Source organism: Phyllostomus discolor, chromosome 5 (genome assembly GCF_004126475.2).
Source record: "Phyllostomus discolor isolate MPI-MPIP mPhyDis1 chromosome 5, mPhyDis1.pri.v3, whole genome shotgun sequence".
NCBI classification, from domain to species: Eukaryota; Metazoa; Chordata; class Mammalia; order Chiroptera; family Phyllostomidae; genus Phyllostomus; species Phyllostomus discolor.
This window is the reverse complement of record NC_040907.2, coordinates 78,337,276-78,362,852: the sequence shown is the minus strand read 5'-3', so window position 1 is coordinate 78,362,852 and position 25,577 is coordinate 78,337,276. Positions and strand designations below refer to the sequence as shown.

Genomic DNA, 25,577 nt, shown 5'->3' with positions numbered 1-25,577 from the left:
TGACATAGCAGTACTATATAGATACAAAATAGATACTAGATACAAAAATATTTGTGGAATTAATCAATGAATAAAGGATGAAAGGAAGAAAAGAAAGTAGGAAAAAGTGATGAGAGGTTTAAAATGAGAGAAGAGAAACCGAAATAAATTTTTAAAAATTGAGGCAAATAGAACTGGACTGAGAGAGACAGAGGCAGCAAATGATCTTGAAACAGCAACAAAAGAATAATGAAGAGCATGATAAGAGCATGAAAATGTTTGGCTGCCTTGCTTTGGCTCTGCTTTCCTAAGCTTGTCCAACCCTTCCCCCTGGCTTTCACTTTTGCGCATTTGTCTCAGAGTCGGGTGGGAGGGTCCAGCAGGGAGCCCCGGTATCTCAGAGTACCCTTGCCTAGGCACTCACTGTTTCCATGAGGTCTTCTGAATATAGCCCACATAGTTACAACAAAATAATTCAGCTCCCAGTGGCAGCCATAGATGTCTAGAACTAAGTGAATCTAGAAAACATGCCCTAAAAGAAGTAGCACGAACAGATGGATCCAGACTGAAGAAGGTTATAAAAAAAATTAGATGGGAGAAGTGAAAGATAGTAAGAATAACTCTCAAAAGCAGAGGGAAGCTGTGGTAAGAGCACGCTGTTACACAGTAGGAAGTTTGGGATATATATATATATCAGAGTAATTCCTATGTGTCAAGTTTTCTATTAACTACTACTAGTCCACTGCTCAGTTACAAACCAACATTCTCTTTACCCTTGAACTGTATGACATAGAGTTACTGTGTAAATAAAGTGTTTCATTGAAAAACCCCAAACATACCATTTTCTATCTCTAATTTCCATTTGCTTCTATTATTTCCCAGTTGTTTACCACCATGGACTCTCCTCCATCCACCCTCCTTCAGGAAAAGTTTATCTCTCTAGGGACTTGTCATAGGATTGAACTTTGATTTCACAGAGGTAGTAGGATCTATACTCTGGTATTCACCGATATTGTGCAGCTTCTGGAGCTCTTTTCCCTGATTCCCTCTCATCCCTAACCCCATCTTCTTTTGAGAAGGGCTACTACTGGAGCCAGTAATCCTTCTCAAGCAAAAACCTGATCTCGCCATTACCTTGCCTATAACATTTCAATGTTTTCCCATTGTCTGTGGAATAAAGTGCAATTTTGAAAACACGGCCTAGAAAGCTCTCCATGATCTGGCATCTGCTTATCTCTGTAGCCTTGTCTCTCTATTCTTCCAGCCACTCACACTGCCATCCCCAAGAAAAAATCCTCCAGCCATAATGAGCTTCAAATTCTTTGAATTGACATGTTCCTTCTTACTTTTGGCTTTGTCTCTATGTTATACCTCCTGCTGGAGAATTCTTTCTCCTCCTAGTCTCCTGTTCCAGGCCAAATTACACTCATTCTTCAGGTTTCAGTGTAAGGGTCGCTTCCTCTGGGCTTGGCGTACACTGCCTTCCATGTGTGCTGCCTTCCATCTGAGCATCTAGTTTTAGCAGCCTGTTTGCTTGTCTGTCCCCCTGCTCAGCTTGGTGAGGTTGAGGATGTTGACTTTCTGATTAACTCTTGAGTCTCTAGCACCTAGTGGTGTCTTGAACTAACAAGCCTTCAATAAATATTGGCAGAATGAATAAGAAGGCCAGAGTCTTTGTACTAACCTCCCTTTACTCCTCTTTCTATGTCATCTAAGCTGGTCCTTGCAATAATTTGTTTGATGAGTTTATCTTCTAGTACCCACTTCCTGCCCAATAGAGAAACCTGACAATTCTAGTAGGTACTCTTCCCCCTGCCCCCCAACAGATTAGGGGCTGTCTGATCAATCTTTTACAGGTATTTTCATGATCAGGGCTGTGTAGTAAATCGGTTGCTTCCCATGTGAATTCCTAACATCCTTTATGCCTCTAACCTACTCCATAAATATATAGTGTATGGATAGGTGAATGAATGAGTGGAATGCCATTTAAGTAGTCACCTTTCACATTCCCAGTAGGGATTATGCCACTCCAGCTCCTGCATATTAGTGATACAGCAACGTTTTCACGGATCCTCTTGCATCATTATGTTTAAATTACTCAGTATGCTTTGCCCATTGCTGGTTCGCTCACCATTAGAACTTTCTGAGTACATCCACCTGTTTCTTTCCAGAAATTCGGCTTGGGAGCTGCGTCTCTCCTAAGTGAGAACGGAGGCTCAGAGCATGCTCAGTAACCAAAGCCCGGTGTAATGAACTGTTCTGGCCCTGACTGGGAGCTCTGACAGGTGGCAGGTATCGACAATGCTGGCAAAAGGGACTTGTCCTGCCTTGTACAGCTGAACATGTTTCCCCCCTGAGGCCAGTCTAACGTCCTGGCAACCTAAGTGTAAACACTGGGGACATCTTCGTTTTAAAAACAATAAAACAGAAGGAGTTATTGTGAAAAATTAAAATGACTGGCAGGAGATTCTCAGAGCACAATCTACATGAATGTTAAGTGTTAAAGTGATGCTGTGGTTAAAACAAATGCTGACGGAGGCGGGGATGAATGGAAGTACCTTGAACCTCATTGGGCATATCAAGAGTTTTAAAAGGATTTTCTGAGATTGCCCAGCCCCAGAATTTCAAGGACCTGAGTCGCTGCCTCCTTGCTGAGAGCCTCTCTGGGGGAGGTGTGTGCGTGTTCGAGCCAGCGGAGGGCAGGCTCGGAGAGGGGCCAACGCTCTCCTGAATCAACAGCAGGGGGAGAAGGGAGCGCGGCGAAAGGCCGCGGGAGGGGAGAGGAGTCCAGCTGCAGGGGCAGGGCCGGAGGAGGGGGCCGAGACACGCTCAGGGGCTGGCTGCTGGAGACCCGAAAGCCTGGGAGAAGCCGGAGCGGCTGCCGGGCGGGGCTGACAGCAGACCTGGGGCGACGCACGCCCGCCGGAGCCCAGCGCTCCCGGGTCCCCAGCTCCGCACGCCGACCTCGCGCTCAAGGTAAGGAGGGGCGCGGGGTGCAGCCTTCTCCCAGCGCGCAGGGCCGGCGTACCAGGTGGGGTTCGGCCTCCCTCGCCCCTCCCGGGTCTCCTCGGCGCCCAGGATTCCTGGTCGGTTGCCCACAGAAACTCGCGACCCTCACCATCCCCGCTTTTACTTAGCTGCGCTTAGGACCCCCGTCTCCTCCCTGCTCTTACTTCCCTCCCCCTTGGGGCAGCTCCCGGAACCCCGCACCCCGGTCTCTGGGGGAGGAGGCGGAAGGTCTTCCACCCTCACCAGGTGTGGGGCGTAAACACTGGCACCGGCTTCCGCCCCCCACCTTCCCTAGTCTGCAATGATTTCCAGGTTGAATTCGCACCGCTCCTCTCCTTCCAAAACATACCTGTCCCTGCCTTCTGTTACCATGCTAACTTTGGTAGGTATAGCGTCTTATCTTTTGTATCTGCACCAAACAATAAGTTGAGGGTCTTTGGGAATTAATTTACTGAAAATCAAATACTGTGATGTTTCTAAGGTTTTCTGGTTGACTGTGGTGCTACAACTTTAGCTTAGAGCAATAGCTCCTAGTCCAGCGCTGAGATCCTGATTCAGAAATGTGTGTGTGTGTGTGTTCGCAGGTTTCTGTGTACTTGTAAGCACTCTACGTGATTGAGATGCACTCTCTCTTTATAGTCACTTGAAAGCATCTGTCGGATCCGCATAGGAGGGGGGCGCCCGACTGTTTTGTAAGCCTCACCTGGAAATAGTGTGAATAGAGGAAAACAAAAACAAAAACAAAAACGAGTGAAAGCTGGTTCCCTTTACGTTGGTGAATTTGGTGGAGTGCCATTAGTTCAGAGATGAGAGTTTCGGGAAGGAGGTGTTAAAGTTCATTTGAAACTCAGATATAGAGTGGAGAGAAATACCACTCCTAAGAGCCCTTATTAAAGAGTTAGCTTTTAAACATCAATTTTAAAAACGTAAGAATTCCTTCACAAGTATTTTGGCTATTAGAAAGAATGAGGCCTATGCTGGTGGGAATCGGAAAATCTTTCACATGCTTGCATTGATTGACTTTATGTCAGTGACCACTGGCATTTTTGCATGTTGGTTGCTTTAAGGCTAGAGACCCAAATGGACTCTTATCTCTAGGAACAGAAGGAATGATCATGTAAATTGATTTGGATCCTGTTTACTTACACTCCTAATTTTTTAAATCAAGCTCTTCTACCATGAATTGGTTGAGTGTCTATAAATTATATTGTATTTGAATTTACACAAAGAACTGTTTCTCCATCTTGCACTTTGTCATAGATGTACATCTGTACATTTGCTTTCTATGTGTATCTGTATATGTACCTGAACCATTCTAAGCACACTCTCTGAGTGTAACTGCCAGGGAAAAAAAGATTTTTATTTGTCTTTTGGAAAATTGAAGTGAAGGATTAACTTTGAAAAGTACCATGAAGTGGGTATAATATTAAGCCATACATAAAATGAGATGCTTGTTATGAAATGGGGATGATATTTGGTACCTGCTTTCAGGGATTTTAAGTACAAGTAAGAGACTTTCTGTAAAGCATTTTTAACTTTAGGAGTCACTGTCTAGGTATTGAGCCAATGTGCTTGTTTGCCTGGCAAACTTTCTTCTTTATAAAATTAACTTTCCCTTAGGAAAAGTAGTGCAGATGCACACAATTCAGCTAACCAGGTCCAGAAAATACGGTTTGAATTTTAAAAGTGACCTTAATTCATCCATATAGATCTAATGTTTGTAACATGTGCCACAAAATATGCAGAAATATTCATTGCTTGCTGACCTTTTCAAAGTATTGGCTTAATGAGGGGAGTTATGGACAGAATACAAATTATATCATGAATTTTGTTGGCTTAGGCAACACTATTATTATTTTTTCCTAAGGTTTTTGTGTATGTGTGTGTATACTGGGTCTGAGACTTACATAATTATGTACATATATGTAACACATGTTTTTAATAGGAACAAAAACCCGCAATATTTTTCTTTGTGGCAGAACACTGTAAACATTAGGTTTTGATTACTTTTTAATGGAAATTTTAATATAACAGAACTAAAAAAACTTCAAGGAAATAATTCCATAAAGATCTATTTGGAACTGAAAGGTTTTTTAATGAAACACGTTTGAAGCCCTTAGTCTGTGGGCTTCAGATATGTAGAGCAGTCCTTTGTGAGTGGGTAAGGGTGGTAGATCCAATTCTGGCAGCTTCAGACAGTGGATGATTAGACCCTGCCACTCTTCTCCAGACCTTTAATTTGGTCTGTAACTTGATGCTTCACTGACCCCACACTCTCCCTGCCACGCCAGCTCACAGAGGAATTGCTGGCACTCCGGATTGAATTTTTTTCTTCCCATCAATTAGAACATGTTTGCATTGGTTGCAGAATGTAGTTACATTTTTAGCTCAGCATTCTAAGAAATAACCTTTAGTTATGAAGAGAACAGTCGGAGTGTGGCCTAAATCACAAATTGCCTTATTTAATTGCCATGTTAATTTCCCAATGATTCAACTATGTAGGGATAATAGTCATAGAGTATTAAAATTGGAAGGCACTTTAGAAGTCATCTAGATTCTAATCATTTGTTTCTACAGATTAATATGGAAACACTCATAGTCACAATCCATACTTTGACAATACCCATTAAATTTTATATTCTTTCCAGTTCTTGTAGTAATGAGGATTTTGCTAATTTTAAATGGAGTTATATACTCTTTACTGTTCTTGGAGTAATGCAGATTTTGTTAACTTTAAATGGATTTATGTACAAGTTCAATAATGTAGAAATGGCCGCAAAATATGTTGCAAATCTCAGCTAGATTTCCAGTGAAACTTGAAGTATGATGTTAAAGGCAGTATGAGCCATTCATAAAAGTGGTGAACTATTCTAAACTAGCATCCTGGGTTTTTCATTACAGTAGGCAGCAGGGGTGGGGGTGGGGGGACTTCTTCAACTAGCTGACAGAAGTAAAGGAGTGCACTAAGAAAGATGAGTATAAACAAAAGAGTAAGGTGGTGAGGTTTGTGAAAAGCATAACCTACTAGATCGGCAAATCCTTCAGGAATGGTTGGCCTTTAGACCCCTTCCCAGAGATTTTAATCTGAAATAATGCCAACAATCACTGGAGTTTCTAGTCCTCACTCAACACCCAACTGAGTTAAGGCTTGATTTCAGAAGTCCCACTTGATGTTTCTGTCTTTCAAGATCCTCTGCAGTACAAGATCTCTTTGCTCATCATCCTAGTGTTGAAACAGTTTTCTTTTGTCACCAGTTGTAAAATAATTTATTCTAGTATGTAGGCACCAGAAAAATTGCATCTAATCTTAAGAAAGTACATAGAGGCCTGGCCAGTGTGGCTCAGTTGGTTGGAGCATTGTCCTGTAAACCAAAAGGTTACCGGTTTGATTCCTGATCAGGGCACATGTGAAGGTTTTGGATTCAGGAGCACGTACAAGAGGCAACTGATTTACGTTTTTCTCTTACATCAATGTTTCTCTCCCCCTCAACCCCGAACTCAATGGGCATGTCCTCTGGTGAGAATTAAAAAAAAAAAAAAGAAACCATAAACTCCTCAAAGCCCCAACAGGTAGCCATTATTATCCCCTTCACATAGATCTGTGATTCAGAGAAGTTAAGCATTGTGACCAAGGTCTCAAAGCATCACTACCAAGGACTCATATCACTTTCAACACCCCATACTGCTTCCCTAACTAGTGCAAGCTGTTGATTGAATCTGTAGATGACAGTATGCTTATTTTGGGGTATCTGACAAATTTCCTAATTCTGAAAGGACTTTATAAAGTCTTCATAAGTGTTTATATTTCAGTTTAAGTGCATTCAGTGTGTGGAGCTTAATATTCTGACATTGATTTATTGATTAAATATATTTAATCCTTAACAGGGATGTCTTTAAAAATATCTGTTCTTAAGCCCTGGCTGGCATAGCTCAGTGGATTGAGCTCGGGCTGTGAACCAAAGTGTCGCAGGTTCGATCCCAGTCAGGGTACATGCCTGGGTTGCAGGCCATGACCCCCAGCAACCGCACATTGATGTTTCTCTCTCTCTTTCTCCCTACCTTCCCTTTCTAAAAAATAAATAAATAAAATCTTAAAAAATATATATTTTCTTTATATTGCCATGACATTTTGGTGATCCACAAGACATCTATCTCTATTATGACTAGTTTGACACACTCTCCATTGCTCTCTACAAGTGATTCTCCAATGTATGCTACCAATTCATTCAAGACTTCTTAGAAACTGTATTGTAGAGTCATCCTGCCAGAGCAAGTGCAAGTTAAAATGTGTATTACTTTGTTAAATTTAGTGTCTTTTATGTTTCCTTTACATTATAGTTAGGATGTTATATTTGTTTGGTTTAGAAAGTATGTATGTAATTAGGCTATATTCTCCTGTGAATTTCATTTCAAGATAGTAAAGGGATAACTTCAAAATACTCATTAAAATGGGTATTAGTCTGATAGGGTAGAGAGTCATTGCCCTAGAAAGAATATTGCTGAATCTGTCACAAATATAACTATGTGGCAGTGAAAGTTTTTCCTTTAGTGTCATGAATTTATACATTTTTATTAGCTTCTTTTGGCTTTGGATTAGCATTGAGCCTTACATCAAAAAGTGAAGAATTGTCTCCTTAAAGTCTAATCTTGAAGCTTCTACCCCAAGAGACAGTCCTTCTACCTGCAGAGGGCTTTCTTCCTCTTTCACTGCCATTCTTCCATTGCAGTGGCTATTCTCTGAATAGTTGGTTCATAGAAAATCTTTGTAAGCTCTTTGAAGGGCTCCACTGCCAGGTCTAGTGTGTACAACAGTTGGACAATGGGCCACACATTGGCAAAGTCCACCTTCCCAGTCTGCAGTTTGGGAATGTCATTGTGAGCAACTCAGAGAGAGAGAGTTTGCCACACCCTTCCTCACATCTGTCCCCTCCAGGAGAGGGTAGTAGTGCCCCATGAAATTCTGCTTTGTAAATGAACAAAGCAGAAACAGACTCACAGATACAGAAAACAGGCTGAAGGTTGCTGGGGGTAGGGGAAGGGATTTGGGACTGGGTGAAAAAGGTGAAGGGATTGAGAAATTACAAAATAGTCATGGGGATATAAACTATAGCATAGGAAATACAGTCAATAATGTTGTAATGACAGTTGGGTACTGGAAATATCACAGGCAACACTTGATAAAGCATATGATTGTCTAATCAGTATGTGGTACACCTGGAACTAATACAAAACAATGTTGAATGAAAACTGTAATTGAAAAAATTTTTTTAAAGAAAAACATTTTCAATGACCATAACTTAGTATTTTTCCATAATATTTAATTAGTCCAGGTTTAAAAAAAGTCATATTCTCCATTTGCCCTGGCTGGTGTGGCTCAGTTGGTTGGAACATTGGGAGTTCCATTCACAGTGAAGGCACATAGTACCTAGGTTGTGGGTTCCATCCCTGGTCGGGATGCATATGGGAGGTAATCAAATGATGTTCCTCTCTCACATCAATGTTTTTTTCTCTCTCTCTCTCTCTCTCTCTTCTTCCCTCCCTCCCTCTTTCCCTTTCCCTTCCTCTAAAATCAATACACATTTTAAAAAATATTAAAAGAATTATACTCTCTATTGGTATACTTCAGGACTTGATCACTATTTAAATGTTTTCTGAGAAACCATGTGAGTAGAAAGAGGTTAGACTATTTGGACTATCATATTTAAATTTGTATATAAATATTTAAGTTTATAAGAAGGTTTATGAAAATATTAAAGAGCATGTATGACAATTGAATAATTTTATATTTTGGTTTTGGAAAATATAGAGGTGTATAAAGAGTATCAATATCACCTCTAATCTTATCATCCAACAACATCTGACATTTTAGCCTAAGTTTTCCAGTTTTTAACTATGCATTTGGGCATTTACCTGTATGAATGTTGTTGTTACAAAATGAAGACTTTTTCTATGTATTCTTTTTCTTAAAAAAAAAAAAAAACTGCCCTAGCTGGTGTGGCTCAGTGGATTGAGTGGTGACCTGAGAGACAAAGGGTCGCCAGTTCGATTCCCAGTCAGGGCACATGCCTGTGTTGTGCAGGCCAGGTTCCTGGTAGGGGATGTGTGAGAGGCAACTACACATTGATGTTTCTCTCCCTCTCTCTCACCCTTCCCCTCTCTAAAATAAATAAATAAAATCTTAAAAACCCAAATCAAAACAAAAACCCTTAACAATGTCATAAGAATTGTCCATGCTATTGAACATTTTTCTTAGCTATCTGCACTATATTTTATTTGCTCATGTTTCTTTTGATAGATTGAAAGGTGTGAATTATATCTTTAAAATCCAACTATGCTGCCTTAAGGGTTGTGTGTGTCTGTATAGATATGCTTGATTTCCCTAATGAATGCTAGGAAGAAATGGTATTTACTACTTTTCCTACTATAAGATGAGAAATTTAACATTTACTACTTCTCTTTCTCTAACTCCTCTATTTTCTAGTTTTTTGTTGGTTTAATCTAGGATTATTAAAATCAATTTTATTATTAATATTAAGTGATGAAATAATTTATATTCTATTTAAAGAGTTACTTTTGATATTGTATTTAAGGTTTATGCCCATATTGACCAAGTTTATTTAGACTTAACTCAGTTCGAGTTGTTTTGCTTATATCAGCAAAACAACTTAATATTATTACAGTATATTATATTACAGTTCCTCTGTCCTTAAATTCATATCACAATACTTTTCAGTATATATTCAATTCAGAGGTCATGTGTAGCTGAGAATGTTTTTAAAGAAATTTGTTTATTGAGGGCAAGAGGATGTAAGCAATGTAAAAATCAGAAGCTTATTTGGCTTTAATTGGCTTTTCTTTCTCTTGTCAAAGACGGGCTTGGGATTTTATCTGTACATTTTCTAAGGGTCCAAATCTGCTCATGAAATCCTTTTGCAGGGGGAAGGAAGCTGTGGGACAGAGATTCCTTAAGTGACTCATTGGGAGAACAAACTCTTGATTCGGGAGGAAGTGGCTGCTCAGTGGCCTACTCCTTTCCCTCTGCTTCAGTGTACTACAAAACAGCCATTGCACGTGATGGTGAGCCCAGCAATTAGCAAAAAGAAGCTCAGGGAGCCCGCTCTGCCCTCTGGGCACTGGTCCAGGTCCTTCATTATTTTGCGTATGGCCAGAGGGTCTTTTCGATTTTCCAGAAGTCCAGGGAACTTTTTTTTTCCATGGATACCATTAGGTCTTCCTTTGTTAAGTACCTGTTGTCCCCAGCAAATTTGTGAAAGGTGAGCATCACTGTTTCCATGATGCATTCCATCTGAGAAGGCATTTTGGTGCAGTCTTAGCACCAGGTGCTGCAGATCCTGGGTGGGCTGGAACCTGCGGCCAGTGAGCAGAGTGCCGCCAGCCCTGAGCATGTGTTTAGGGAGTTGTTTTCAGAAAGCCAGCAGAGATGAGAATACTTTTCTGCTTTTCTTGCTGTATATAAAATGCTTGGGTCACAGTCTTTACCTCAATACTCTAGATATTGCTTGATTGAATTCTAGCATTAGGGTTGCAGAAATGAAGTTAGTTTTGTAGGCAATCTGTTTTTCTATCTCGATGCTTAAAACATTGTTTTCTCTATTTTTTAAACCAGACTATATCATGGTGATAATCTGTTTTATTAATTTTTCCTGGCACTTTTGAGTAGTTTTGATCTGAAGACAAATCTTTTCATATCTCAATATTCAATAATTTCTTCTGGTTATTTTTCATTGATTTTTTTTTTGGTGTGCAATTATGCGTACATTTGTGAATTCATCTCCCATACCATCTTTTATTTAATAAATTTAGTCTTTTTGCCTCTGCTCTAAATATTAGCAGAATTTCTCAAGCTTATCATCTACTTTGATCAGATTTTTAGTCATTTCTAATATGTTACTACCTCCACTGCAACTTTTTATTTGGAAATGGTATTTTTTTAGTATCCAAGTTGTCCTTCCTAATCTCAGATCCTTCCTGTTTTATAATTATCTACTTTAAGTTCATAGTGATGAAGTTCTTTTGCTTTTTGTTGAATCCACTAAATAGAAAATATATAAAAGTTGCTACTGTGCAGCACCTTTAGTTTAGTAGAAATAATTACCATCTATGGTAATTCATCAGAAGTGTCTCCTTTTGAAATACAGTGTCTTCATATAAATAGTATTCTTTGTTTGTCTGTTCTACGTTAGAGAAGTAATCCCTATTAGTACAAAACCAGGAGTTCCGATGTACCTATGTGTGGGCGCTTGGCTGAACCCATGGTCAGTGAAAGGGAGAAGGAAAAAGTCAAAATATGATGTGGTTTACTTAACTACTTCAGGGAGAAGGAAGAGTGCAAGGAGCGGGTGGCACTAAAGAAGGGAACTTTGGCTCTTTACAAAATGTTCTTTATTATACAATGCCAGAAATTAATTAAAATAGAAACCTTTATCTCAGTTTTCACATACTTTTATACATTACCTTATTTTACCCCTAACACTGTTGCTTTAGAGTCACAGAGTCGTGGCCTTCGGATTCAGCAAGTTGTGGGTTAAATGAGTTCCTTACTACCAATAATGAAAACTTTGCAAATTACTTTAGTTTTCTTAGCCTCCCTTCCTTCACCTGGAAAAGGTAATATTGACCACATAGAGGGACACAGATTTCATCACATAATTATGTAGGAATTGTCAGAACATGGATGGTAGAAGGCATGGATGAGATGGCCCTTGGAGAGTGTGGAGCCAGGCCTTCAACAATGAAACCCTGAGGACACAGGAAAAGCCAATACAAGGAGACTGAGAAGGAGTAGCCAGAGCGGAGACAAAGATCAGGAGAGAGTGACATAGGCAATCAAAGGGAATTTAGAAATTTAAGATGAAAGGAATTCTTACTTTCATCATGAGGACAAAGACGTTATCATTGTGTTTGGCAATTAGATTGGTGTGACATCAGCCACAGGCAGTTTCAGAAGAAATATACAGCTAGAAGGAAGGTTGCAGTGGAATGATTAATGAGAGTAAGGAAGATTGGAAAGTGTAAATGGCTGATAAAAAAGTTCTTACCTTAGGAAAAAGGGAAAAGATAGGAGAGGAGAGAGATAAGTTAGTAGCTAGATAGATACTGAAGATTGCAGAATTGGATTTGGACTGGAAGAAATAGCAATATTTCAAAAAAAAATTAGAGACTGAAAATTTGCCAAGTTTAATTTTTTTCAAACAAGGACATTAAAAATACTACTATCTGCCCTAGCTGATGTGGCTTAGTGGATTGAGCGCTGGCCTGCAAACTGAAGGATCGCAGGTTCGATTCCCTGTTGGGGCACATGCCTGAGTTGCAGGCTAGGTCCCCAGTGGGGGCGTGTGAGAGGTAACCACACATAGATGTTTCTTTCCGTTTCTCTCCCCCCTCCCCTCTCTAAAAAGAAATAAATAAAATCTTCAAAAAAATAAAATAAAAATACCACCATCTAATTTTAACTTGTTTCAGAAAAGGAAGAAAGTATTAGCATTAAAAAACTGAGCAAATTTAGCTTTATGAGAAAGTCAGTGTCAGATAGCAGAGCTTTTGTTTTCCTGCCCAAGATTTATCTTTCTCTCTGGGTTTAAGTTTCCATCTCTCCTCCTTTAAGGGTCTGGCTTCACCAGAGGTCTTCTCTCTCAAATATTTTCAATCTCCTTCTCTATGGACTCTTTTCCATTAGCTTGTAAGGATGTTTTCCTCTCCTATCTTAAATACATAGGTAAGAGATAATGACCTAAGTGAAAACAGTGGCAGAGGAGGTGGGAGGAGGGGCTAGATACAAGGACGTTTTATAAATAGCATTAGTAGGACTTGGTGACTGATTGGATCTGGCAGGTGAGAGAGGGGAGGAATCTAAGATAACTCCCTGGCTGACTGTGCTAGGTGGTGCTGTCACAGAGCAGGAGCGGGGCTGGGAGAAAAAACACTCATGGGCTCTGTTCAGTGTGCAGTAGGTTTTATGGGTTGGGAGCTTGGACTGTGTCTTTGACCCTAGCTCTTGTGTGCCTCTAACTAGGCCCCCACTGCACGCCAACACCCCACCTCAGCCACTGTCATTTCATTCTTCTTGGTTGGTGTTTAAACCTCAGTTTCTGTAGTTATTTAACCCTTGGGAGTTCAAACCCTTGGAGAAGTTTGTGAACCAACCGAATCTGTAGATTTTCTATTAGAAAAAATAAAAATGAACCAATTGATAGAAATATGAGTACACATGTAACAGGATGTTAAAATGGAACCGTCTTAGTTTTCAGTTTTAGCTGCAGCTGGACCTAATAGAGACCATGTTCCAAAGTCAGGTATAATTGCATAACGCAGACTGAAAAAGACGTACAGGGGAACCAGTTGGGCATTGTTTGCCGTTAGCTCATCTGCCACCCCCCAGCTGATAAAACAGGCTGTAGAGACCAAGAAAATAATAATTAGAAGACAGTGTTTAGACAGAGTTGGTGGTAGGTTTGAGTGCCCCCTCCTGGCCACCGTGAGAGAGGGGTGTGAGGTTCTTGTCCCTTCACCTGAAGTCTGGAGGAAGGGGTGCTGTGCAGACCATTTGGAGTGTCTAATGTGTATGCCTTACAGATTCAGAGGTACAATGGGTCAGAGATTCATGCTTGAGAAATCTGAAGGACAAGACTGGCTGGGTAGGTGTTCTACTGGTGGATCAAAAAAGATACAGCTATATTGTTTCAGCGTTGGATAGAATGCAGGTTTGTTCTCCAAGGACCAAATGTAGACCACACTGGAGAGTGAGCTAGCCAGAGGTCATCTCAGGTCATGTGTGAAGGGCCACCTGGACCCCAGCAGGGTAAACTAGGGAAGAACCTTAAGTAACCATCCGAGAAAAGGATCTGTAGGGGAAAGGGCCCCAGTGATGAGGGTGGAGTGGAGGCTCTCCACCTTTCCACCCCCTGTTCTCCTTATCGCCACTCCACCCTTGGCTCAAGAGAAAAAGTAAGATTTAAATGTCCATGAAGTTCATAGACCACCAGCATTAGGTCATTATATATGTATTAGCCATGCAAGAATATTGCTGCTGCCTTTTCTTCTTCCCACCTCATCCCTGCTTTTGTATTAGAAAGTGGGGTAACCTATATTAGCAGTTTGGCTACAGAGAAGAATCTTTCCCTGTCCCCCCTGCCCAGTACCAGTGGCCAGTGCTCAGCAGCCCATAGCTGCAGGAGGGGAGAAGTTTAACTTTACCTGAGGATGAAAGAGTTTGAGGGCTATATGAGATTGAATACATTAATTACAGAACTGTGATTGAGTTTTAGACTTAGAGTGATTTGCAAGTGTTTTTATTATTTGCGAGTGACTGGGAAAGTCATGACAACTGCTCTGAATTTTATCCAAGGATAAGGGAAGAACCAGCCCCATACAATAAATGTAAAGAGGCAATGGAGGAAACATATAAAGTAAATTTCTGATTAGAGCCCATAAGTCCTGCTTGTCCATTATATGGGCCATACATGTAAAATCATCTATAGTTTTGCAGTGACATAATTGTGTGTGTGTGTGTGTGTGTGTATATATATATATATATATATATATATATATATATAGTTCAGTGATACATAGTTTTCACATACAATTGACAAGAGGGTAGAAGGGAAGGGCAGAAATGGTTATTACAGGAATTAAACTTATTCTATTCACAGAAATGTCATGATAACTATTTTTATATCTTCAAATGATGCTAGCAGAATTTAATTAATCAATGAAAATATACATTAGGTAATTTTAAAATGAGGTTTGCAATCTGTTCCACAGCTGGGGAAATGAGCTGAGATATTGCCTTTGTGTGATAAGCACCTAAGACATTTTCCCCCTTCTGTTTCCAGAGAATCACAGAAGCAAAAACAGTTAAGATTGTTTACCATTTGTATTCTGTCATTGATCAATTAAAAAAAGGCATGTGTATTCCTGTAAACAATAAAGATGATGCCTATAAGCCCATAAACTCTAGAATAAACAGAATGCTAATGATTTCTCTTTTTAGCTTTGGGGAATTTTAAAAGGGCTTTAAATTATTAGCTTCCATATTATCTTTCTTGAATTTGCAATGTTCGTTCAATCAAAGTCTTTTAATAGTAAAGTAGTGACAAGGGGACTATCTAAATAATGTCTCTATTAAAGTGTTCTGGAAGTTGAAAAGACAACTTGAAAAATACATGTGAGACACTCGTAAAGGATGTACATTGACAGAGAACAAGTGCAGTTTATTCCAAAGAAGTGGAATTTTGGATCCAGGGGGAGGATATTAGATTGACCTGAAAGGTGGACTAAAGCTGATGACCCGGCATGAGGTCTCCAGTCAGTCTTCTGTAGCTCTAGAGGAAATCCTGCTGTGCCCTTAGGATGCTGAGGCATCCATGCTAAAGCAACAATGCTGTGTTGCTTTAGTGCCCTGCTCAAAATACCTTGTGGACTGCCGTTAGAGTAGTGGTGAGAGCCAAAGTGGTAGAAGTGGTGTGACCTGGGGCACATCTCCTAATTGTGCTTTTTCCCTATGGTAGTCTAAATTGTAGGATGTCCCCAAGATTCTGCCCCCTGGTGTACACCCCTGTAAATTCCTTCTCCTTCAGTTGGCTAGAGGCTGTGAAGATGATAGAGTAAGTTATTCCCATGATGATGTTACATTACATAAGACTGGAGAGAGATTCGCCTGCAGGTGTTGAAGAAGCAAGCTGCCATGTTGTGAGAGAGCCATGCGACTAGGATCCTAAAGAAGCTGCTAGATTAGTGGTTAAATTATTTCACGACTACAGAAAACATACATTACCCATTTTTGCTGTTCGATACTCTCAGAGTTACTAAAGCATATGCTGTTAATTCTTATTCTATCCTCATGTCTGTTAACTGCATATGTTTCCCATTAAATTTGTTTCTCTATATTGTGTCCTGGGCTTCCTTCAGATTTATCCATAGCTTCACTAATTCTTTCTTCAGCTGGTTTCATTGACCAGCTTTTGCTCTGATAACACAGTGTAACAAACAACTTAAAAACCTCAGTGGCTTGGGTATCTCTTTCTCACATTGCACGTCAGTGGCTGCAGGTGGGTGCAGTGTCTCTGCTCCAGGTGGTGGGTCAAGTTCATTCAACAGGAAGAGAGCAAGCGGCCCCTGTCTGGGACCTGAGGTTTGGGTGGTGTACCAGAGGGCTGCCTGAGACTGGGAATGCTTCCTAAAGCCTCTGCTCATAACTGGCAGTCAGCAGGCAAGCCCGACATCAATGGCACGGCGAACTAGACTCTTCGCTAGTGGAAGATGAGAAGAAAAATTTTAAACAACAATATGATATATTAAATTGTTCTATTTTTTTATTAACAATATTTTAATTCTGTTCTTAAAAATATTACAATGACAGAAAACTTGACATATACCTTTGAGGAGCCTGCAACTAGACTAATTGGAAATAAACACACACCTCCCACCACTGCTACATACAAATATGTACAAGTTGTATAAGCAAACATTTAAAAAACAAATTGGAAAAGAGGGATGAACATACCCATATGTATATATGTGTGCAGTTTTCCTTAAAAATGTATACATGGTTGTCCTTCGTTTTACCTGACTCAAAGAAATTCTCCATCTAAAGCTATTTTATGTGTATGTCTAATGCTATACTCAGGCAATATCATGAAGCAAAAGTGGTTCTTTCTGAAATTTCCTTGTTCTTTTGTAATGTCTTAGTCTTGATATATATGTTCTATTCCATCTTTTATCTTGTCAAATATTTTACAAACATTAAAATTCTTAGAATGCTGTATTTGCTGTGCTTTTGGTGGAGTAAATTGTCCTTTTTGATTCACCCGCTAATTTCATCTTTCTCATGGCAATTTGCTTGCTCATGGGCCTTATCATTTGAGTTTCATGTATCCTAGGCAGTGGCGGAGTTCCTATGAGGCAGTTTTCAATTTCATTTGTTGAGGTCTGCATGCTTCCACAGTTTGGGATCTGGTTTCCAATCCTGTGTAGTTAGAGTACATTTGAACTCCTTCCTGTGCCTTAAACAGACTTCAGTCTCTAATTTCTCACGGGTGTCTCCTTTTGCATCTCCAGCCCAGAGCCAGTGGCACGCTTTTGTGCTACATCCCTTCTGAGAGAGTGGCGTTTTCTGGTCCACCCCCTCTCCTGACTTTATGTAAGGTGCTTATTTCCAGCTCCACACTGTGGATAAACTCCACCTACTCTCCAAGGTGAATATCCTATTCTTAGGTTCCTACTAGGTCTTCAATTCCTAATTACCATTGTGGGTTTAGAGTTTCTTTTGTGTTTCTGGGAGATTTCCCTTTCTTGCTTTCATCCCAGATGTATTTAAAAACAATTTCTTATATTTTGTGTAGAGCTTATTTGTTAGCAGAGCAGGGTATAGGACGGGGTAGCAAGGGGTGGGAATGGAGTGGGCTTCCCAACTCAGCTCAACATTCTTTACTGACTGACTAGAAGTCCATAAATTCATTTTGTAACTTTTCCACCCCCAAATTTAATTTTTTTATTGGAAGTACAGTGAATATATAGATTAATTTGGAGAGAATTTATATACTCATGATAGAGAATCTTTCTATGAATTATACCATTTATTTGAGACTTCTTTTTAATGTTCTAATACAACTATTTTCAACTGTTGTGCCACAGATTTTTTAAAACATGCAATACCTGTCTATTTAGTCAGGGGCACTGACCTCTTTTTCCTTAGATTGTCAAATAAAAAAGTGACAATCGTCAACACAACAATAGCTGTCTGGTGGGAATGAATCAAAATTATTCCTACTTTTTTGTCAGATTGGCAAAAAATAATATATTTTTTGGTGTGCCGTGTAATTTTAGTAATTAGTTTAGTGCCCTGAGATGAAAAACTTGAAAATCACTCTTCTACTGAAATTCAACAATGAAAAAAATAGGTACTATATACTTATTGTTAAATTTAGTTGTAGGTTTTATACTTTATTCCTAGATTTCCTGGCTTGTTGAATAACCATGAGCAAATTAATCATAGTTTTAATTTGGTTGATCTGTTTAATTACTATATTTAACTCAATTACTTAGTGACTATAAAGTGACAAACTTACTGGAAAACAATTCAGTTTTTAACATTTTCATATGAGCTTAGTCATAATATATTATACTTCCAAAATATAAAATATGCATTTATCAAAATTACTCAACATGCACATAAGTAAAACTTTGTGAAGCATAAGTAAAAATAGAAATTACTGGCAGCCGTAAATTAAATTAAATGTGTGATTTTATTACTTGGTGCATGCCAGAATCAGAATTTGTAAAATCATTGGTTGAAAGGAGGGGCTGTGGAACCTAGGTCTGTTGCTAGACTGGGGAGCTCAGCTTCAGGCACAAACCTTAAGTGAGCTGAATGACCTTCATTGTTAGCATGTGGTGAAAGCTCAGATACAACAGAAGTGATAAGCTCCTGAAGAGGTTTTGTAGAGGCTTCATTGGAGATTGTGGCACCGCACCCTCTGTTGGCAACATACTATCTGTCTGATGTGGTTTTATGCACCTTTGGTTTTAAAGAATTTTGCAAGATTACAGTGAAAATATATTATTTCTTTTAATTAAAAAATAGATGTATGGCATGATGCATCAGGTGATACAGCATCTAAGGCGGTATGCCCAAACCAGCCAAACCTAAATGGGCAAATCTTAAAATATATTAGGGTTTTTTGGGCTACAGTATTCTCTGTTATCTATAGTTATTCAGGTATGCTTAGCCCCCTATATTAAATATATGAAATGCCCCCTATATTAAAATTTGCTCATTTTAGAAAATTTCACCTTTGCTATTTATTTTTCTTATTGTTTTCCAATTATTGGAAAACACTTAAAATATAAAGTGCTACATACATGTATTTAATTGTAACTGGAGGTTGTAGGAAAAAAGCCTGAGCATGTGATTTACTAAAGTGAAATGCATAGATGACAGACAAATAGGATATCTGTTATTGAGGTTGGACTCATAAATGATATTGTGGTTACAAATCAACTTATTCATGAGGTAAATATACGTTCTTCGCATTTGGTTGGTTTTGTTTTTGTTTTTACCATCTCAATATATGGGAATGAAGAAAGAAAATGAGAGTTAAAGGAAGTCAAATTTGTCACATCTGAGAAGCATGGTGAAAGGCCAAGAGTTTCTATATAATCACCCCACTTTATATTTGCATGATATTAAACATGCATTAAATAAACTTGATATACATTCTCATTTGGATCTCACAACAACCCATGAAGCAGGTGGCAAAGTGTTGAAGACAGTAGCATTCCTACTTTACACAATGAAGGCTCACAAGATAAAGTGACTTGTCCAGGGCCTTATACAAGTCAGTCCTCACTTAACATTCTCCATAGGTTCTGCAACTTAAAGAAACCAATTTTACCCTGGCTGGTGTGGCTCAGTGGATTGAGTGCCAGCCTATGAACCAAAGGGTCACTGGTTTGATTCCCAGTCAGGGCACATGCCAGCTTGAGTTGTAGGCCAGGTCATTTGGGGGTGTGCAAAAGGCAACCACACATTGATGTTTTTCTACCTTTCTCCCTCCCTTCCCCTTTCTTTAAAAATAAATAAAATAAAATCTTTTAAAAAATTAAAAAAAAGAGAAACCAATTTTACCATAGGTGATTGGTATAAACAAGAGTTAAGTTTTTATGGCAATTCATCAACATTACAATGAAATAGTGTTGAAAGATGTTGTTCCAGGGCCTGCTGTGTTTGGAAAAGTGGGGGATTTATCCTGGAGATAAGAAATGACTGAAGTGAGGTGTGTGGCTTAGGGAACAGTACTTAATAAATTGATTATTTGAGTATACTGTTTCATCTATCTGTAACATACCCTTGCATCATTGGCATAAATAATTAAGACTTCACAGTTCTCTTTTTAAATCAAAATGTTTTATTGGTTCTAAAATGAGAACAGCCTTTTAAAACACAGGAAAAGACTTATCTTGAGAGAAATGAGGGGTCAGTAGGGTAAGTTTGAAAGTAACATTTACCCAGCACCTATTTTATGTCAAGGTTAGCACAAGGCACTGTGAGCAGGTGACAGAGGGACTTTTATTCTCATTTTATGCATACCAAAATGGAGGCTCCAAAGATTTAAGTTTAGTAAGTAGTAGCAGGTTTGGTTACCCAGCTACTAATGAAGAAGCAATAATTTGAACTTGAGCCAATGCATATTCATCTCTCTTCTCTATGCAAGACTATCTGTAAAATGCAAAGCTAACGTTAAAGCCGTCTCGACGGCTGCACTACAAGATGGAGACCATGTGCAGTTCTTTCACTATGATGCCACCATGTGATCCATAAATCATTATTGCTTGTAGAACTCTTTTCTCATTGGCTCCATTTATTAACATAGCACTTAGAACCAGAAAGGCCTTCAGAGATTAGAATTTACAAACTAAAGGTATATAACAGAATGCTTTTGTGGAATATTTTAAAAATATACATAAAGCCTTCTGATTTAGTAGGTTTGGGGTGTGGGTGGGTATGTGTGTTTGGAAAAGTTTCCTAGGTGACCTAGTGTGGTTTTCTGGTTAAGAATCATTTCTCTAGCCTAACTTCTTAAGATTGAATGGATGAAAGAGTTTTCTTGAAAGGAAGAAAAATGCCTCCAATTTAAGATTGCCTTGGTTAACTTGGGTAGTTAGAAAATTAAACCTTAATGATTCTGTTTCTTCAGTTCTTTCTGAGCTCATATTTCACCACCATAACTTGCAGTTTAGTTTCTGATTTAATGACTTGGGGCTTTAGGTAGCTCTTTATTTTCAAAACAAATCTGTTTTTTAAAAAATATAATGTAGATGAATGAACAATGCTCTGCACTGTGTCTGGGGTTCAGAAATTGTGAGGAGCTCTTTAATGATAATTCGAGTTAGTTGCAAACAGCTGCAGCAGGGAGAGAGCAGACAGAGCTGCTTGGTTCAGTGCTGAAGCCATACTGAAGTTTTTGTACAGTGTCTGTGGGACTGAGACTTAGCTCTAGGTTGGAAAATAACTTTTTAAAACCCACTAAGGCCCGGGCTGGTGAGGCTTAGTAGACTGAGTGCTGGCCTGCAAACTGAGAGATTGCAGGTTTGTGTCCCAGTCAGGGGCACGTGCCTGGGTTACAGGCCAGATCCCCTGTTGGGGGAGAGTGAGAGGCAACAGATCCATGTTTCTCTTGCATATTCATGTTTCTCACTCTCTCTTTCTCCCTCCCTTCCCCTCTCTCTAAAATTAAATAAATAAAGTTAAAAAATTAAACCCACTAAGTTTATTTTACATTCATATATTTCTGAAGTGATTTATAACCTGACATTATCTCCCACTCTGGTCATGTTTAATTACTTTGAAACATGATTTTGCCATTCTTAAGGTTTATATAAATATAAAAGCTTACTTTTTCAGATGGGTAAATCAGGCTCCTGGAGACATCAGGAAGCAAGAGTATCTTTTCCTTACGTTAGACAATTGGAAAAGAAACCCAAGAAGAAATCTATCATTTGTGGAAGAGAAAAGAGCACAGTTAATTTTAACCATAGTTGAGTCCATCCACTATAGTTGTTGACCAGTAGCTAAGCAGGACTCTCTTTTCATTCATTAGCTCCCTGCCCCCACATTTATCTTCCTTAGCAGCACAGATCAAGATATTTCATAACATAGAATCCAGATAAAATATTTGGGGTTCAAGTGACTTGATTTATGATCTCTACTTTTTATTAAAACAAATTCACTTTTTAAAGGGAGCCATATTTTTAGTTTCACATTTTCCTTACTCAAAGAGAAGCTTATACTGTTTTTCCCATGTTATGTCAAACACATTTTTTTTTCAAATTTTTTAAATTAAGATTACTCTTAATGATTGGGAGTAAATAAGAGTGTCCATATCTCCTCAACTGGTTAAACAAAATGACTTAGTTCAGGTAAAATGTCATGGGTTGATCCCTTTAAGGAAAAATATAATGCTACATTATTACCTTGTAGAATTCTCAAGCCTATAAGAGAAGAGAGAAATATAAGCAGAGAGAAATAAACAAAAAGATTGTACATCTAAGCATAGGAAAGCCTACTCAGGTCCAGAATGAACTGAAGACTTTTTCTTTGGTTAGAGGAACTACTAGATCAGGGGTGTCAAATTCATTTTCACTGGGAGCCAAATCAGCCTTGCGGTTGCCTTCAAAGGGCTGAATGTAATTTTAGGACTGTATAAATGTAACTACTCCTTAACTAGGGGCAAGGAGCCCGGCGCTGCCGCTGGGTAGAAACAAGGTGCTGGGCCAGATAAAACAAGGTGTAGGGTGGGATTTGTCCCGAAGGCCTTGTGTGCCACCTGTATAGTAGATATTGGCATGGGATTCTTTGGAACAGGCCATATGCTACCTGTCATTAATTCCTTGAACAAAATAAGTTTTTCTACTTCTGTGAGTATTTGGAAAAATAAAACAAACAAAAAGCACAAACAACAACAACCACCAAGTAATCACCATTTTTATGTTTTTTGGGGAGTAGGAAGGACTTCCATATTTGAATGTTGCATTTGCAAGAGAATATATCAGTATTTTATCATTGCTAATGCAACCAGTGAGAAGACCTCTTGTATATACTCAGAAACTCAGTAAGTTAGGATTGTTGATCTTATAAGGCTAGATGGGACCTTTGAACTAGTTGTCTTTTTTCACCTGTTATACACAAGTGAGAAATGTGATGTGGCTTGTCATTGGTTACCTGGGGGTTGAAGAAAAGCTATTGGTGAATATTTTTGATTTTTAGTGATATTCTTTTTGTTTTTTTTTCTGCTTATGATAAAAAATTAAGTAGTTAAACTTGCATATTCAATCAAAGAAGGTCAATATCTGGTTTTTCATGTTTCAGAAATATGGGGTATGTAGTAATACTGTTCTCCATATATTTCTGGCTTTCTGCCTTCCATATTGTGTTTCCTAACCCTCATGTAGTTGGATGGCACCACATGACCATTTTTAACCAATACATTTTGAGCAGAATTGTGTGTCATTTCTGAGGAAGAGTGATTAATCCATGATCCTAGACCCTCTGGGGATCTGTGCAAGGTACTCCATTGGCCTGTGTCCCTGAACCATAATGATATGCAGCGCCCCCTGCTGAACTGGAATAGCCATAGCATGAGAAAGAAAAACCTTTTTGTTTTGAGCCACTGAAGTTTGCGGCTTATCTGTAACCTCAGTTTAAGAACCTACTAACAAGGCGTTTTCTTCTAAGCAAGAAAATGTTTCTAATTTAGGCTGTAGCATTGAGGGGAAAAGAAGAATTTAGATAACACATTTGACAATTTAGGGCAAAAAGAATGATATGAATTTTTTTGCTTATTGACAGACTCGGAGTATCTTTGGGGGGAATGTTTCTGTATCATTATCTTTACCCTCCATTTTGGTGATTTTTTACCACCCATGGTAGCAAACTATGCATGGAATGACTGCTGCGACCAATCTCAACATTTTTGGAACTATTGTCATTTTAAATCACAACCGAGATTCTGTAAATTAAACTGGGAATCAGAGAATCAGGGTTGCAGTTTGCATGTTGCCACTGCATGACCTTCATGCTGTCTGAGTCTCGGGACACGCATCTATAAATAGGTGTTGAAACAAATCATCCTGAATATCTTTCTAGTTCTGTCGATCTGTAATTCCAGGAAATCAGAGCAACATACTGCTAGCTATTTTGGGCTGGGAATCTTAAACACAGTTTTAAAATATAAGAACCAGATTGAAGTATATCTTGATATAACAGTTCAAGGAGTAAATGATATGTAAGTCATCTAAAACTTGAACTGTCCCCAAACATGATATATTATACTTTCAGAGTGCTGTTTCATTTGTAAGTGCTATCCATGATTTAAAAATATTTTCCAGGTTATCTGATATTTAAGTGTATTTTCCTTGTACTTAAGATTTTTTTTTTACTCTGCTATTCTGAAAAAGTTTCCCAAGGGTGTGGTGGAACTGTGTTGTTCTATTTAACTTGCTTTTTCAGTCTCTCCAATTTCTTGCAGAGATGAGGATGCCAAGATTTTTAAAACTTTTTCATGAGATTTATCAGCTTCTACATTTGCCATATCTTTCCTGAGTTCTAAGGAAAGAGGGATTGAGCAAAAAAGAAAAAAAGAAAAAACACTGTGCAGGGTGGGGTGGATAGTGATTGAAGGAGACTTGACTTGGGGTGGTGAACACACAATACAGTGCACTACTGATGATGTGCTGTGGAATTGTGGACTTGAAATCTGTATAATTTCGTTAAACATTGTCATCCCAATAAATTTAATAAAAAGGAAGAAAAGATCTGGGGAAAGTATTGTCAGGCTCAGCATTGCCCTCTCCTTTTGGTGGAAGGGCAAGCAAGGGTGGCTGCACTTAAAGCTTCAGCTATCAAATCCTTAGAATGGTTTGTCTGCAGTCAGTTGGGATGGGAGGCTCAAGTTACAAAGTCTTTAGGATCAATTGTCCTGTGCCCATTTAATGGTGGATGCAGTGTCACTGGTTTCTTGCTCTAGCTTTTGACCTCTGCTTTCTCAGAGCCAAAAGTAAGCTGTTCACAGACCTGTAGTCTCTCCCTGGGAAGTGCCCACTAAAGGTGTATTAATATTATTGCTATCCTAATGGATCAGTAAAGTAAGTAAGTGATTTATGAAAGCCAGTTTAATTGTTTGCTTTTATGCAGATGATGTTCAGAATTGTTCATGTTCACTTATTATTTTTGTATTGCAGTTTAATATAGTTAGTATTGTAGCATGTATTCTTATATCTTAGAACTATATTAATGATGGAGAATGTTGCCCATAATGGTTGCCATTCTTATTGGTTGTAAACTCTACATCCAAGAGTCAGAAACTGCCTAAAAATACAAGCTAATGGCACGGGAGCTGGCAGCACCTTGTGTTAATTCAGTGGCAAATAAAATGCTTTTTACATAAAACTTGATTTTTTAGAAAGCAGACATGTGACATTTTGAGTACTGTTGCTTATTTTGCATTCCTAAAACATTTTCTGCTTTCATCTGAATCTTAAATTTAAAGACAGTTTTTGTGCATTGACCCAAGGAAATGAAAATAACACAAATACAAACATTACTCAGTTCCAAGAATTTTTAGAGCTTCAAGTCCTGTGTACAAAAGCACCATTCAGTGTTTCAAAAAGCTGGAAGAGGGTGATCTTAGCAGCACAGTCTTATCATCTTCTACCAGTCATCTTACCGGAACTTAAATGTAGGCTACTCGTGGTGGAGTGCAGTGTTAGAGAAGGCGACACGGTGCCTCCAGATGTCAGTTAGCTCTGAGGAATGCATAAGCCCCCCAGGCTGAGGTAATGCACTGTAAGCTTTCTGTATATTTGTGAGCCACAGTCTTGGGGTCTCTGGATAGGTATGAGAGGTATGCAGAGTGAGGTATTTTATTGAGCCCTCTATGCCACCAGGCTCACAGCACTCAAATGAGCTAAGCCAGATTCCACATGTCACAACTTGGGTGGCTTAATTGGTGAGGAGTGTGAACTGAATGGAATGTAGTCACACAGAGGATGTCCTGAAATGTGTTCAGATTTTA

General features: G+C 38.9%; 1 pseudogene; it reads right to left on the bottom strand.

The window, feature by feature from the left end:
• Window positions 1–9,680: 9,680 nt before the first annotated feature.
• LOC118500708 lies at window positions 9,681–10,571 on the bottom strand (annotated as a pseudogene).
• Between the last annotated feature and the right edge of the window lie 15,006 nt (window positions 10,572–25,577).